Below are 17848 nucleotides of genomic sequence, written 5' to 3'. Positions count from 1 at the left end.
AGATGCCTAGGCATCACAACACCAAACTTAAATCTTGCTTGTCCCCAAGCAAGTAGTAAAACATAAGAGAAATGAATGAAAACAGAGATAGATACAAGCCCTTATTGGAAGATATTTAATCCTGGTTCATGGGGTTTCATGCATGATATCTTTGAAGCTCATGAACTTATTAGTTTCTAGGTTACAACATCCCCTTAAGCACTAACTCTATTGCTTCTATGAACCCTTTTTATTCTTTGATCCTTGGTGTTAACTTATTGCTTTTCTTTTTCTTTGAGGCTTATTCTTTATTGAAGCTTAGTGTTCTGTGTTAAGGCAGCTCTTTATGGTATGCTTTCAATCAACACTCCCGACCCAGTTGGCTCAAGGTGTTGGGTGTTAAAGCACCCCTCAGACTTACTAACTCAAGCTTCTCCTCAACACATACATACCACAGACACTTGGCTTGCAATCTAATCCTTGAGAAATTGATGCCCAACACCTCTTTGGGTTACTAAATGCTTTGTAGTAAGGTTGCTCTTGACAATGGACTTTTGGTTGATAATCCCGGGTTAGTTCACCCAGGTTACCAAGTGTTAAAACACTCCTTAGAACCTAATCATCCAAGCAGATCCAAGTACAAAAGCACCACAGGCATATATCCTAAGGGTCAAGCTATTGGTGCCTAGCTTATTCAAATTTTTCTTTTTTCATTAACCAACATTAATGCTGCCGTTAGTGGCCTAACTTGGCCACTAACGTTGGCTTCCCTTTTATTCTTCTCTTTTCTTTTTGCAAGGATATTTTGTTTACCAAGGTTTCATATAATGCACATTAAGCTCATACTTAAGGGAACACTCTACCCTTCAACTTTATTAGTGAACTTACTAAGTTTTCAAGCATGCACCACCACATAACCTTATTCTATCTTCTACCAAAATGGACATTTACTCTTTCTCTATTTCACAACATTTTCTTTTATTCAAGCATTGGGAACAAGGCATACAACTCAAGCAAGATGAAATGACATAAGCACTTAGACTAGCAAACTAAAATGACAATAAAGAAAGACAAACAGAATGTAAAGGAACCATGACTAAAAGGATACTAATCAACAGTGGTACAATTGCACTTTCAATTGACATATTTAAGCTAGGGACAGTCAAGTAACAATACAACCTCTTGGTGCCCACTTGTTTCCTCTTTGTCATCACTATCTTTGGATTTTGTGTCCTTCTTTATCTCCTTAGATGATGGTGTATGTTTCTTCCAGGAGATTGAATAACTTCCTGTAAGATATTGAAAGTTGCTTGTTCCCCAAGCACTTGAGAAATGGTTAGCATGCATGTATATTTGTAGGCTTTTGAATTTACTTTGGTGTGTGAACACCAAACTTAGTTCCTTACCAACTTCTACTATGCAGTAAATTGATTACATGCATGAATCATTATGTGCTTTTATTAAGAAAGCAAACTATGAACTAGAAAGTAAACAACTGTTAAGTAGTTTCCCTGATTGTTTGGAGTTGATGACTAGTCATGCCATTTGGAGGGTTGTAGTGTGTTTCAATGAAATCTGTAGTGGAACACCAAACTTAGCATCACACATTCACCCTTGAATTGTTTACTCATGACCTAGCTTTGGTGTGTAACACCAAACTTAACTCCTTGCAATGCAGGAAAATCTATTCAACCCTCTTATTGAAACAACTAAGAAAAGAAAGTTACCTTTGGTTGGGTTACCTCCCAACAAGCACTCTTTTATCGTCACTAGCTTGACATCCTTCATTCTTGTTTAGGTCAGTTCATGAATGCTCTCCTCCTTATTCCATGGTCCTCCCAGGTAGTGTTTCACCATGTGACCATTTACTGTGAATGTATCCTTTGTAGCTTCATTCAGGAGTTCAAGATTTCCATGTGGGGAAACCTTGGTCACCAGATAAGGGCCGGTCCACTTGGACTTGAGTTTGTCAGGGAAAATCTTGAGCCTGGAATTATACACTTGCTGTCCTAGCTCAAAGTCTCTTCTTGAAATTTTCTTGTCATGCCATCTCTTGGCCCTCTCCTTGTATATCTTAGCACTCTCATAAGCTTCCAGTCTAAATTCATCCAATTCATTAAGTTGCATCAACCTTTTCTCTCCTGCTACTTGAGAATCAAGATTGAGGAGTTTAGTGGCCCAGAAAGCCTTGTGCTCTAGCTACACAGGGAGGTGGTAGAATTTGCCATATATTAGCTAAAATGGTGATCTCCCGATTGGGATTTTGAATGCTATTCTATATGCCCACAGGTCATCATCCAACTTTCTTGTGCAGTCTTTTCTTGTAACTCCAACCGTCTTTTCTAGGATTCTTTTTAGCTCTCTGTTTGCTAATTCAGCCTGGCCATTCATTTGAGGATGGTATGGTGTGGCCACTTTGTGAGTTACTCCATATTTATGGAGCAAGGTGTTCATCTGCTTGTTGTAAAAGTGACTACCACCATCACTAATGAGGTCTTTAGGCACTCCATATCTAGTAAAAATGTGCTTCTTGAGAAATTGGAGAACAATTTATGCATCACATGTAGTTGTTGCTATGGCTTTCACCCATTTGGAGATATATTCCACTGCTACCAATATGTACTTGAATGAATGTGATGAGGGAAAGGGTCCCAAGAAATCTATTCCCCACAAGTCAAACAATTCTACTTCCAAGATGAAATTCTGGGGCATTTCATTTCTCTTTGTTAGGCCTCCTGCTCTTTGGCATTCATCACACTGATTTACAAAGTCCCTAGCATCTTTGAATATAGATTGCCAATAGAAACCTCTCTGAAGAACTTTGGCAGCTGTTCTTTCTGCCCCAAAATGTCCACCATAGCTTGAACTGTGGCAGTGCCATAGGATGTCTCTCATCTCGCTTTCTGGCACACACCTTCTAATCATTCCATCTGGGCATCTCTTGAATAAGAAGGGTTCATCCCACAAGAATTTTTTGGCTTCAGTGAGTAACTTCTTCACTTGTTGCCTGGTGAAATCTTGAGGAATCCTTCTTCCCACCTTGTAGTTTGCAATATTAGCAAACCAAGGTGCTTATTGGAGTTGGAATAGATGCTCATCTAGGAATTTCTCATTCACTGGTTGTGGTGCTTCTTGGTTTATCTCTGGTGGTAATCTTGACAAATGATCTGCAACTTGATTATCACTTCCTTTCCTGTCCCTTACTTCAATGTCAAACTCTTGTAGCAACAGCACCCACCTAATAAGCCTTGGCTTGGCATCCTGTTTAGACATGAGATACTTGAGAGCAGCATGGTCAATATACACTATAACTTTTGAACCAATCAAGTATTATCTAAATTTATCAAATGCATATACAACTGCCAATAGTTCTTTTTCTGTGGTGGTGTAATTTTTCTGTGTCTCATTTAACACTTTACTTGCATAGTATATGATATGATGCAATTTATCCTTCCTTTGTCCCAATACAACACCAATTGCAAAGTCACTTGCATCAGACATAAGTTCAAAGGGAAGTCCCCATGCTGGGGGTGTGATAATTGGTGCTGTAGTGAGTTTAGTTTTCAAAGTTTTGAAAGCATGCTTGTAGTTATCATCAAAGATAAAAGGATTGTCAACCACTAGAAAGTTGCTTAGTGGTTTAGCTATCTTTGAGAAATCTTTGATGAATCGCTTATAAAACCTAGCATGCCCAAGAAAACTTCGTACTGCTTTCACATTGATTGGTGTAGGAAGCTTTTCTATGATCTCTATTTTTTCTTTATCAACTTCTATACCCTTACTTGAAATTTTATGCCCAAGAATAATACCCTCTAGTACCATGAAATGACATTTTTCCCAATTCAAGACTAAGTTTGTTTCTTGGCATCTTTTCAAGACAATGGTTAGATGATGCAAGCAAGTGTCAAAAGAGTTATCAAAGACAGAAAAATCATCCATAAAAACCTCTAAAAATTTTTTTACCATATCAAAAAATATGGAAAGCATACACCTTTGAAAGGTTACTGGAGCGTTGCACAGCCCAAATGGCATCCTTCTGTAGGCAAAGACTCTGAAAGGGCAGGTAAAAGAGGTCTTCTCTTGGTCCTTGGGATCCACCACTATCTGATTATACCTGGAGTATCCATCTAAAAAGCAATAGTAGGCATGGCCAGCCAAGCTTTCTAGCATCAGATCAATGAAGGGGAGAGGAAAGTGATCCTTCCTTGTGGCATCATTTAATCTTCTGTAGTCAATGCACATTCTCCACCTAGTCACTGTCCTTGTAGGGATGAGCTCATTCCTTTCATTAAAGATGACAGTCATGCCTCCCTTCTTTGGTACCACCTGGACTGGACTCACCCAAGGGCTATCGAAAATGGGGTATATGATTCCAGCATTCCATAACTTCATTACCTCCTTTTGAACCACCTCTTTCATTGTTAGATTAAGCCTCCTTTGAGGTTGCACCACTGGCATTGAGTCCTCCTCTAGCAGGATTTTATACATGCAAATAGTAGGGCTTATACCATTGATGTCATCAATTGTCCACCCTAGAACAGTTTTATGAGTTTTTAGCACCTCAAGCAGCTTTGCTTCATCTTGTGCACTCAAGGATGAGTTGTTGATTCCTGGAAATGTTTTTTCCTACCAAGGAATGCATATTTGAGATGAGGTGGCAGATGTTTCAGTTCTAACTTTGGTGCCTCCTCTTTCTTTCCTTCAAGTGAAATTTCGGTTGCTTGCTCCTCTCTGGCATCTTCATCTTGAACTTCTTGAATTTCTTCTTCTTGTCCTTCATGATAACTTGTCTCAAGTGCTTCTTCTACTAAGGTTTCTATCATCTCCACCCTTTTATAGTTCTCTTTCTCAGGGGGTACTGCATTGCCTTAAAGATATTGATGATTATTTGCTCATTATGTACCCCAGGAATCATTTTACCTTTTTCTACATCAATGATGGCTCTTGTTGTGGCTAAGAAAGGTCGCTCCAAGATAATCGAGTTGTGTCCCTCTTCTTCCATGTCTAGGATTACAAAGTCAGCAGGGAAGATGAACTCTCCAACCTTTACTAATAAGTTTTTCACAACTCCATTAGGTATCTTGAGTGATCTATCAGCCATTTGAAGTGACATTCTGGTAGGTTTAACTTCCTCTATTAACAGCTTTTTCATCATGGAGAATGGCATCAAATTGATGCTTGCACCCAAGTCACAGAGAGCTCTTTCCAATGTCATGTTGCCTATGGTACATGATATGAGGAAACTCCTTGGGTCCTTGAGTTTTGGTGGAATGCCCCTTTGAATTACAGCACTGCATTTCTGGGTGAGAATCACAGTTTTCTTCTCTTTCTAGCTCTTTTTCTTGGTGATGTGTTCTTTGAGAAATTTTGCATAGAGTGGCATTTGTTCTAAGGCTTCGGCAAGTGGAAGGTTGATCTCCAATGTCTTGAAAATCTCTAGGAACTTAGGGAATTGTTAGTCCTTCATCTCCTTATGCAATCTCTAAGGGTATGGTAGAGGAGGAACATAGGGCTTCACCTCCTCTTTCTGCTCTTGTACTTCTGTCTCAGAGGCTTGCTTGCCTTTCCTTGGAGCTTGTAGTTCATTATCCTTCTTGGGATCCACCATGTCATGCTCTTCAACCTGTGCTTCTTTTTTGGTGTCAGCCTTGGTGTCATTTTCCAATGTCTTGCCACTCCTAAGTTGTATGGCCTTGTATTCCTCCTTTGGGTTAGGAATGGTGTCACTTGGAAAGGCCTTGGTTGGCCTCTCAGCAGGTTATTTAGACAGTTGCCCAATTTACCTTTTAAGGTTCCTCAATGATGCTTCATAATTCTTACTTGCCATCTCCTCATTCTTCATGAGTTTCTCCATCATCATCTCTAGATTAGAGATTTTTTGAGATTCTTAATGTTGCTGTGGTTGAGTGTGGGATGTTGAGTGTAGGTGGAAGTTGTTTTGGTTATTTATGGGGTTGTTTTGTGGGTAAAATATTGGTGAAGGAACATTGTTTTGTGATTTTCTGTATGGATTATTGTTAGTAGGGTGTTGGTTTTGGTTGCTTGAGTTGTGAAAGTTGTTGGGGCTAGAGTTCCTCTGCTATTGGTTCTGGTTTTCTCCCTATCTCAGGATGGGATGGTTCCTCCATGAGGGGTTGTATGTGTCTCCATGGAAGTCATTTTGGGGGGAACTTGGGTTGTGCATGTACTGGACTTGTTCAGGCTGCTGCTCAGTATTATATCCCTCATAGCTCTCTTTATTTTGTCCCCTAACATTTGGGGGTTGGCTGGTTGTGCTAACTGCAGCCAATTGCAATGCATCTATCCTTATGGTCATCATTTCCATCTGCTGCTGTAGTTGTTGATGCATCAGCTTGTTCTGGGCTAGGATAGCATCCATACCCTCAAGCTTATAAACACCTCTCTTTGGAGTTGCTTGCCTCTCCGAGGAGTAAAAGTATTGATTGTTGGCCACCATGTCTATGAGATCATGGGCCTCCTCTGGAGTCTTCATCATTTGCAGTGACCCTTCTGAAGAGTAGTCCAAAGCCTTTCTTGCTTTTAGGGATAGACCTTCATAGAAGTTTTGGAGCTTCACCCATTCACTAAACATATCAAAAGGGCACTTTCTGATTAATGCCTTGTATCTCTCCCAAGCCTCATATAAGGACTCTCCTTCTAGTTGCCTGAAAGTTTACACTTCAGTTTTAAGCTTGATGATTCTCTGAGGGGGTAGAACTTGGCTAAGAACTTGTTAACCAAGTCATCCCAGTTTGTGATGCTTTCTTTTGGGAAGGTTTCTAACCATTGAGTGGCTTTGTCCCTTAAAGAGAAGGGAAACAAAAGTAGCTTGTAGATGTCTGGGTGCACTCCATTAGTCTTGACAGTGTCACATATCCTTAAGAAAACAGAGAGATGTTGATTTGGGTCCTCCGAAGCACTTCCTTCATATTGGTAATTGTTTTGAACCAAAGTAATGAGCTGTGGTTTAAGCTTAAAGTTGTGGGCATGAACATTAGGAGTAAGAATGTTACTCCCACAATTCCTTGGATTAGGGATAGTATAGGAGGCTAGCACCCTCCTTACAGGTTGGCCATTGTTGTTGGCGACCTCCTCAGGTGGATTATGTAGGTTATCCTCCATAACTTGGTCTCCTTCTTCTTAATCTTCTTCTCCAATTACTCCCTTCCCTCTTGCCTCTATTCTAAGCCTCAGGAAGGTTCTTTGGGGTTCAAAACCAAAGGAAGTAGAAACACCTCTTCTTCTCCCTGGCATACACAACACAACAACAAACCAAAAGCAAAGCAGAACACTTTATTGCTAGAATGAATGTTAGAGTTAGCAGACACAATGTGTCAAATAGTTAGTATGCTTTAAAGCAAACAAAAGAAAAATGCTTAATCGAGACTATCACCTACTTAATCATTGTCAATTTAAATCAATCCCCGACAACGGCGCCAAAAACTTGATGTGCAGGAATTTGCACGACGCAAACCCCTTCGGCAAGTATACCGAATCGTCAAGTAATAACTCACTGAGAGTAAGGTCGATCCCACAGGGATTGATGGATTAAGTAATTTTAGTGAGGTGATATATTTAGTCATGCCAACAGTTGATGGTTTTGGTGAAATTGAACTAGCAGAATGTAAATTGCAAGAAATTAAAGTGCTGAAAGTAAATAGCAAAATGTGAATTGCAGAAACTTAAATGACAAGAAACTAAACAACGAAAACTCAAATAGCAAGAAACTTAAATGAGCTGAAGCTTAAACCGCAAGAAAGTAAAGGCAAGAATGTAAATGATGATGAAAAGTAAATTGCATGAAATGTAAAAGGGCTTTGGGTGCTGGGAAATCAAAGAAAGTAGTAAAATCAAGGAAATTTAAAGTAAACTCAAGGCAATCAAATTGAAGAATAACAAAGAGAAAGATTCATTAGGGATTGGAGATATCATAATCCACCATGGATTAATAGGTCTCAACTTCATTCTTAATCATATGAAGTAGATCTATGACGGATTGTAATTAATTGAGTCCCAATTCCTTTGCAATCTAATTTTTCTTAACACAATCAATTTGCCAATTCCGTGATCTAATTGTCATGAGAAGAGGTTAAGTGCATCTCTCTTATCCATTAGCCACACAAGTTCTCAAGATCTCAATTCATCCCGAATGTATTAATCAACAGAGTTGTGAGAGATAGGGCTCCAAACTAATTTCCTTGATTCCCTTTCCGAGGCTCACATAGAAATTCAATGGATCTAAAGCCCCTTCTGGAGTGAGTAGATCAAATAAACACAGAAGTTATCTCTTTGCTACAACAAGTGGATTGAGAAGAAGAAGAATTCCATTCATTCATTAGAATTCCAATAGAGCTCCTCCCCCTAATGATGTGGGGTTTTGTTCATCATTGCTCAGCAAATCACTAAAGAAAAGAAAAGTACATGAATGTAACTAAGCACAAAAAGGAAATGACTCAGGGTTTCCCAATTAGGATCCCCTACTTCCCAGCCCATTTCTAATTTCAAAAGCTATGCTATTTACACACTTTCTAAAAAAATCTTCAAGTCTTTGGATGTGGGCTTTGGCCTTAGTTGAAGCAAGTTAGGAGTGGCTCTTTCTGACGTTGACACTGGCGTTAACTCACAAACATTCACATACTTGCATGGGTGCCATTGAGACAAGAATCAACATTGGCATTAGCACCACCGTTAGTGCACTAACGGTGCCACTAACGTTGAATGCATAATTCATTGGAGCGTTGCCATTAACGCTCTTTCAGGCACGCGTACGCATTGTCCACACGTATGCGTTGCTGACAAATTTTCCATGCATTTCTCTTGAAATTATCGAAGACGTTAGTGTGCTAACTTTAGGTAACGTTAACACACTAATGTTGGCACCTCTCCCTTTGGTAGTAACGTTGGTGATCTACTTTGGGCCACCAACGTTGCTTGTCATCCTTGGCAACGTTAGTGGGCAACGTTAGTGAGCCAACTTAGGCCACTAACGTTGCCTTCTCCTCCTTGTTGTAACGTTAGTGAGCCAACTTTAACCACTAACGTTACCTTCCCCTTTCTTGCAACGTTATTAAGCAACGTTAGTGAGCCAACTTAGGCCACTAACGTTGCTTCCTCTGGTTCACTTGTTTTAGTCTGTTGGCCCAATTTATGGCCAAAACCTTTAAGATAAGCGTATTAATTTGTACCCTAAATATTTTTATTTCTCCAAATTATAAATATTAAATCTCTAATCCTTTTTTCCTCTCATTTAACTTATTTATTAGTTGTCATTTAATTATTTAGTATTTTGTGTGGTTTTACACATCAAATCCTTAGATTTTTTAGGCATTAGATTCTCACCAACGTTTGCGTTACTCAGGCCGACATTCTCGCTTCTACTTTGTCCACCACTGCTCGCGCAGGTCCTTTCGTCTAAGGCGGAATGCTCTCCTATCGATTTATTTTTATATCCCACAGCTTCGGTAGATCGCTTAGCCCCATTCATGATTCTTTGGCACAAGAGTGCTCGATCAATGAGATATTACTCATTCTTTCAAGGGTGGTTGCTTCTTGGCAAACCTCCTGGGGACACTAGAAGAAGATTCACAGTCAATGGGCAGCAAATAAAGCACTATCTCAGAGAAGTAGACTGACAAAAATTGGTTCAACTTCTATCATAAAGAATGTGCTATAAGTCAAGCTAATGACGTTAAAAGAGTGCTTATTGGGAGGTAACCCAATCATAGTATCTTTTTATTTAAGTCTAATTGTTTTTTTAGCTGTTTCATATCTTTTTTTTCTTTTCTTAGTTAATTTCATCTGAAAGAAATAGCATAAGTTGGCATGCAACGTCTTAGAAGAGCAAGCAAAGTAGCGTGTAATGCCTTCAAGTCCTACAAGGAGTGGCGTGCCACACCAAGCAAGAAGGCATGCAATGCCTTCGAGCTAGTATCAAAGTGGCATGCCACGCAAAGAAGGAAGGCATGGAACGCCTTCAAATGAAGCACCAAGATGGCATGTAATGCCATGGATAGGGCATGTAACGCCATGCTAGCCAAGGAAGAAGGCGTGCAATGCCTTCAAAAGCTTTCCTTCATAGTGCGTTGCATGCATTTAATTTTTTTATTTCTTCCTTACCCACTCAACGCCAGCAGTGCTGCCCATTTGGGGCGTTGAAGGCCAAGCAGGGATACCCTGGCTGGCGTTCAACTTTAACACTCCATCAAGAATGTTCTATTTTCACTGCTTAATAATTTTGTCTCTGTTATGAGTGCTGCATATGATTATGAACCTAAAATATAAATCAAAGAAAAATGAAATAAAAGAAAATAAAATTAATTAATTAAGGTTGGGTTGCCTCCCAACAAGCGCTTCTTTAACATCATTAGCTTGATGATTAGCTCCTTACGGAGGTGAGTATGGGCTCAGATTTTCACCGCTCACAGTGAACTTTCTTCCTATCTTCTCATGAATGAGCTCCACATGCTCTAAAGATAGGATACGACTTACTGTATATGGTAAGACTGGCTTCTTAGTGAAGACAACTTTCATGGCAGGTGAGAGGACTTCAGTTGGGACCTTCTTGTCCTTCTAGCCTTTAGGTACTTTCTTTTTAATACCTTTGTGCTTAGAGCTTGTTGATGGCTGCCCAACACCAAACTCAGAATTGATGTCAGGGGGTTTTACAAAGCTCTGCACAAAAAGAGAGGGTTGGAACACTAGGTGTTGCACAGTTATCTCTCTTTTATTTGAGGGAGAATTAGGATGAGGCATCTTGAACAAGATGTGGTATTACCTTAGTTGTAGAGTTAGTTCTCCCTTAGCCACATTAATGATAGCATTAGCAGTGGCTAGGAAAGGTCTTCCAAGGATGACAGAGTCATCCTCATCCTCTCCAATATCCAAGACTATAAAGTTTGCAGGGATGTAGTGGTTTTTAACTTTTTCTAAGACATCCTCTACTAAGCCATATGGGTTCTTCATTGTCTTGTCTGCCATGTCTAATGAGATGTTTGCAGCTTGTACCTCAAGAATTCCCAGCTTCTCCATTAGAGAGAGTGGCATGAGGTTAATGCTTGACCCTAGGTCACATAAGGCCTTTTCAAAGGTCATGGTGCCTATGGTACAAGGAATCAGGAAGCATCTAGGATCTGGAAGCTTTTGAGGTAACTTCTGCTGAATCAAAACATGGAGTTCTTTGGTAAACGGTGGAGGTTCTTCTTCCGAAGGCTTTGAACCAAATAACTTGGCATTCAGCTTCATGAGGGTTCCTAGGTACCGAGCAACTCGCTCTTCCCTAGTGTCTTCATCCTTATCAGAGGATGAGTATTCATCAGAACTTATGTACTGCAGAAGTTCATACAAAGGAAACTCTGGGATAGAGGTTTCTTGAGTGGGACTTAAGCACTCAAAGGGTGTGCTTTTATTGGCATTCAATGCCAGCTCTGTTAGCTCTTTGGGCGTTGAACGCCCTTGCTTTGCACACTTACTGGCGTTAAACGCCAGTTCCTCTAGTGTTTTGGGCGTTGAACGCCCAGCAGGGATGTCCTTGCTGGCGTTCAATGCCAGCTTCACTGGGTGTGTGGGTGTTGAACGCCCAGTGAGGGGTTCCTCACTGGCGTTCAGTGCCAGAATGCCTACTTTTTTGTGCGTTGAATACGCAGCCAGTGCTCCCTGGCTGGCGTTCAACGCCAACTCCGCTGCCAGGATGGGCGTTGAACACCCAGTGAGGGGTTTCTCACTTGCGTTCAGCACCAGGCTTGCTACCAAATTGGGCCTTGAACGCCCAGTGAGGGCTTCCTCACTGGCGTTCAAAGCCACCCCATTCTCTCCGGATTCGGCCTCTACCTCCATGGTTATAGCTTTGCACACTTCTCTTGGATTCACCTCAGTATTACTGGGAAGAGTTTTAGGAGGAGTCTCGGCGATCCTCTTGCTCAGTTGACCAACTTGTACCTCCAAGTTTCTAATGGAGGACCTTGTTTCATTCATAAAACTATGAGTGGTCTTCGTGAGGCTAGAGACTAGAGTGGCTAAGTTAGAGAGGCTCTACTTAGAGGTATCCATATTCCCTTGAGAAGGTGGGAATGGTAGTCTGTTGTTGAACCTATTCTTGTTCCTTCCACCTTGATTGTTGTTGAAACCTTGCTGATGTTTCTGTTGATCCTTCCATGAGAGGTTATGATGGTTCCTCCATGAAGGATTCCAAGTGTTTCCATAGGGTTATCCCATGTAATTCACCTCCTCCATTGTGGGTTGATCAGGATCATAAGCTTCTGTTTCAGCAGAAGCCTCCTGAATACTGCCAGATGTAGTTTGCATTTCAGTCAGATGCTGGAAGATCATATTGACTTGCTGAGTCAAGATCTTGTTCTGAGCCAATATGGCATTAAGAGTATCAACTTCAAGAACTCCTTTCTTCTGAGAAGTCCCATGGTTTACAAGGTTTCTTTCAGAAGTGTACATGAATTGGTTGTTTGCAACCATCTCAATAAATTCTCTTGCTTTTGCGGGCATTTTCTTCAAGTGGAGTGATCCACCTGCAGAGCTGTCCAATGAAATTTTGGTCATCTCAGACAGACCATTATAGAACACGCCTATGATAGACCATTCCGAGAGCATTCCAGGAAGACATCTCCTGATCGATTGCTTGTATCTTTTCCAAGCTTCATAGAGGGATTCACCTTCTCTTTGTCTGAAGGTTTGAACTTTCCCTCTAATCTTGCTCATCCTTTGAGGGGAAAAGAATTTAGCCAGAAAAGTATTAACCATCTTTTTCCAAGAGTCATGACTCTCTTTAGGTTGAGAATCCAACCATAACTTAGTTCTGTCTCTTACAGCAAAGGGAAAGAGCATAAGCTTGTAGACTTCAGGATTTACTCCATTAGTCTTTACAGTATCACAGATTTGTAATTTAGCCAAGAATTGATGTGGATCTTCTAGTAGAAGTCTATAGAACTTGCAGTTCTGTTGTAGAAGAGAGACTAACTGAGGCATAAGCTCAAAATTGTTAGCTCCAATGACGTACAGAGATACTCCTGCAATAAAAGTCTGAAGTAGGCATGGTGAAGTAACCAAGAACCTTTCTGCCATCACCTTCAGGTTCGGCCATGGCTCCCTTTTCTTGTTCAAAGTTTTCTGAAAGGCTTCTTCTAGAGTGTTGTGCTCTAGCTTGTTGTAAGCTTTTCTTCAGAGTCTTTTCAGGCTCAGGATCAAGATCAAAGAGGGGTTCTTTATCCCTGTTCCTAGTCATAATTTGAGTAAAAAAGAAAGAAAGAAAGCTTCTATGTCTGATTTGAGTATAGAAGACTCCCAGTGAGATGTGAAGAAAGAAGAGAAAGATAGAAAAGTGAAGATAGCAGAAGAGACAGAAGTAGGATTCGAATAAATGAAAGTAAATATGAGAAGAAGTATAAATAAAAAAGATAAATAAGAATTAAAATATTTTTGTTTTTATTTTATTTGTTTTCAAAAATTAAGTTAATAAATTAAAAAGAATTAAAAATTAGTTAGTGAATTTTCGAAAATAGAAGAGAGAGAAGAAGAAAGAGTTTTCAAAAATTAGGAAAGAGAAGAGTTAGTTAGGAAGTTTTGAAAAAGAAGAGATAGAAAGAAGTGATTAATTATGAAAAGATTTGAATTTAAATTAAGATAAGAGATAAGATAAGAAAAGATTTGAATTTAAAAATTTGAAATTAAAAAAGATAAGAAAAGATAAGATGAAAAATTAAAAAGATTTAAAAAAGATTTGATTTTAAAAATTGAAATTAGAAAAGATAAGATAAGAAACAAAAAAGATTTGAAAAAGATATGAAAAAGATAAGATTTTGAATTTTGATTTTGAAAAAGATTAAATTTTAAAATTTGAAATTTGAAAAAGATAAGATAAGATTTTTGAGAAAGATAAGATTTTTGAAAAAGATAAGATTATTAATTTTGAAAAGATTTGATTTTTGAAAACTTGAAGGCTAAGATAAGATAGGATAAAAATTTAAAATTGAAATCTGAATTTTTAATGTTGATTTTCGAAAATTAAGTTAAAATAAAAATATAAAATATATATTTTTTTATTTTTGAATTTAATGATGAAAGAGAAAAACAAGTAAAAGACACAAAACATAAAATTTTTAGATCGAGCACCCTAAGTTTTCGAAAATTTGAAGGAAAAACACAATGGGACACCAAACTTAAAAATTTTAAGATCAAAACACAAAGAAAACACAAGAACACTTTGAAGATTAAAAAGAACACTAAGAACAAGACTCAAGAAACTCAAAGAACATAAGAACATATAAAGGACACCAAACTTAAAATTTTTAGAAAATCAAACACAAAATTTTGAAAATTAAAAGAAAAACAAAAAGAAGACACCAAACTTAAAGATTAGAACAAGACTCAAACAAAAAGACACTAATTTTGAAAAATTTTCAGAAAAAGACTCAAGATTTTCGAAAATTACCAAGGACTAAAACAAAAAGACTCAAACCAAGAACATAAATTAAACAAAGAAAAGAAAAATATTTTTGAAAAAGTTTTTTTTTTATTTTTTTGAAAAATAGAAGAAGAAAATAAAAATAAAAGACTCAAACAAAAATAAAAATTACCTGATCTAGGGAACAAGATAATCTGTCAGTTTGTCCAAACTCGAATAATCCCCAGCAACGGCGCCAAAAACATGGTGCACGAATCCCCACACTTTCGTACAACTGTACCAGCAAGTGCACTGGGTCATCCAAGTAATACCTGAGCGAGTCAGGGTCGATCTCACAAGGATTGTGGTTTAAAGCAAGCTATGGTTATCTTGCAGGTCTTAGTCAGGCGAATCAGAAGGTTGTTGGTTGGATTGATACAAGGGCAATTAGTAATAGGAATATAGTTGAGGATTGGAGTTGGTTTGTCTTTCTGAATTAACTATGGTATTACTGTCTTCTTTGCTTGTGAATGATTTCTTCAATGGCAGGCTGTATGTGATTGACGCTGGTTTGAGCTGCCGCCAATACTCCTCCAGATCTAAACCCCAAGGTTAGTGCGGATCCATTCTGATTGAGGGTGAAACTCCTGCAGTTTATTCTCCTTGCTGATCCTACTAAAAACACCACAGACAAGGTTGAATGTTCCAGATCGGAGGATGCTGCGCCTTTGGTTCTAGCCTCTACCACAAAGACCCTAATCTCCCCGTAAATCAGCTAAACTGATGTCTCGAGAAGTCCCCAACGAAGTCGTAGATTAGCCGTCTGAGAGATGTATAATCAAGCTGGGGGTTCATCATTGTCTGATGAAAGACGCATTCATATTGATGAAGAACGAATATACATCTTAGAATTGATCAAACACAGATTGAAGAGAAACAGTAATACTTTTATTAATTCATAGGACTCAGCAGGGCTCCTCCCCTCAACCTAGGAGGTTTAGAAACTCATACTGAAAGGAAATAGAATGGTAAAAACGTGTAAAGTCTGTAAAAAGCTGATTAAAGGTCTAGATAACATAAATCTAATCCCTTAAGTACTAAACAAATGACTAGTAAGGGTAAAGCAGTCTTTTTAGTGCTAAAATCCACTTCTGGAGCATACTTGGTGAGTGTTTGGGCTGAGCTTTGATGAGATTCCCGTGCTATGAGATCTCTAGGGCATGGAACGCTGGCTAGGAGGTCCTCTCTGGGCGTTTGGATGCTGGGCTCTACTCTGTGGGCGCTGGACACCTGGAAGGGGGCAGGAAGCTGGCGTTTGGACGCCAGTTTTGGGCCCTCTAATCTGAAGCAAAGTATAAACTATTATATATTGCTGGAAAGCTCTCGAAGTCAACTTTCCATGGTCGTTGAGAACGTGCCATTTGGACTTCTATAACTCAAAGATAGCTCTTCCGAGTGCAAGGAGGTTAGATCCAGACAGCATCTGCAGTGCTTTCTCTGTCTCTGAATCAGACTTTTTGTTCCAACTCCTCAATTTCAGACAGAAAATACTTGAAATTGCACAAAAATTGAAAAACTCATAGTAGAATTGAAAAATGTGAATTTAACACTAAAACTGATAAAAACTTAATAAAAACTAAACAAAACATGCTAAGAACTATATGAAAATGATGCCAAAAAGCGTATAAAATATCCGCTCATCATAACACCAAACTTAAACTGTTGCTTGTCCCCAAGCAACTAAAAACACAGTAGGATAGAAAGAACATTAAGATACAATAAATTTCAGAGTTTCAAATGAAGCTCAGTTACAATTAGATGAGCGGGACTTAGTAGCTTTTTGCTTCTGAATAGTTTTGGCATCTCACTATCCATTGAAACTTAGAAGTGCTGGTCTCTTTAGGAACTTAAAATCCAGATGATATTATTGAGTCTCATAGTTCAATTCTTTTTTATTCTTGAACATAGCTTTTAGAGTCTTGGTCGTGACCCTAAGCACTTTGTTTTCCAGTATTATCACCGGATACATAAATGCCACAGACACTTTAACTGGGTGAACCCTTTTAGATTGTGATTCAGCTTTACTAGAATCCCCAGATAGAGGTGTCCAGAGTTCTTAAGCACACTCCTTTTGCTTTGGATCACGACTTTAATCGCTCAATATCAAGTTTTTCACTTGACACCTTCACGCCACAAGCACATGGTTAGGGACATCTTGGTTGAGCCGCTTAGGCCAGGATTTTATTCCTTTAGGCCTTCCTATCCATTGATGCTCAAAGCCTTAAATCCTTTTACCCTTGCCTTTTGGTTTATAGGGTTACTGACTTTTTACTCTTGCCTTTTGGTTTAAAGAGCTTTTGGCTTTTTCTACATGCTTTCTCTTTATTTAATTTTATTTATTTATTTATTTATTTTTGCCACTTTTTTTTTCTTTTTTTTTTCCGCATGCAAGCTTTTTCTTTTTCTTTTTGCTACTTTTTCTTGCTTCAAGAATCATTTTTTGGATTTTTCAAATTACCAATATATTTTTCCTTTTTTCCTTATTCTTTCAAGAGCCAACATTCTAAAATTCCAACTTCAAATATGCACTGTTTATTCATGCATTCAGAAAACAAAAGCAATGCCACCACATTAAAAATAATCGAACTATTGTTATTTTAAACTTGAAATTCATGTATCTCTCAATTCTTTCAAATAATTTTTTTTAAGAAAGGTGAGAGATATATGGAATATTTTACAGCTTTAACACATCAATGTAAATGATCATGCAACAAGAACAAGAGAAAAGACAAAACATAATAGAAAACAGAAAAATAATAAAAGGGAAAGGAAGTAAAAGAGAACGAATCCACCTTTAATGGTGGCAACTAGTGCTTCTCCTTGAGGATCCAATGTGATGCTAGATTTCTTCTATGTCACTCCTTTTCCTTGTTGCTCTTCCCCTATAGCCCTTTGTTCTTCTCTAATGGCTCTTTGATATTCTCTTATTTTATTGAGGGTGATGGAGTGCTCTTGATGCTCCACCCTCAATTGCTCTATGTTAGTGCTCAGTTCTCCAAGAGAATTCTGCCATTGATCCCAATAGCTTTGAGGAGGAAAATACATCCTTTGAGGTATGTCAGGGGGTCTCATGCTGAGGCGGATGCACAGGCTCTTGTGCATGCTCTCTAGTTTGCTCCATCCTCTTCTTGGTGATGGGCTTGTCCTCCCTAATGGAGATATCTCCATTTATGACAATTCCAGCTAAATTGCATAGATGACAGATGACGTGTGGGAATGCCAACCTTGCATTGGTGTGAGGTTTCTTAGCTACTTTGTACAATTCTTGAGGAATCACCTCATGTACTTCCACCTCACTTCCAATCATGATGCAATGGATCATGATGGCTCTGTCAATAGTCACTTCTGACCAATTGCTAGTGGGGATTATGGAATGCTGGATGAATCCCAACCATCCTCTAGCTATAGGTGGTGCGGATT

At 38.8% G+C, this 17848-nt stretch overlaps 1 non-coding gene across 1 annotated transcript; it reads left to right on the top strand.

The window, feature by feature from the left end:
* The first annotated feature begins 6566 nt into the window (after positions 1–6566).
* Positions 6567–6673, top strand: LOC148545256 (small nucleolar RNA R71). Its single transcript, XR_015901378.1, has one exon. It is a non-coding gene; the product is annotated as a small nucleolar RNA R71 (small nucleolar RNA).
* The last annotated feature ends 11175 nt before the right edge of the window (positions 6674–17848 follow it).

Source organism: Arachis ipaensis, chromosome B9 (assembly GCF_059453495.1).
Source record: "Arachis ipaensis isolate K30076 ecotype BB chromosome B9, ASM5945349v1, whole genome shotgun sequence".
Classification (NCBI taxonomy): domain Eukaryota; kingdom Viridiplantae; phylum Streptophyta; class Magnoliopsida; order Fabales; family Fabaceae; genus Arachis; species Arachis ipaensis.
This window is presented reverse-complemented; position numbering and strand designations above follow the sequence as displayed.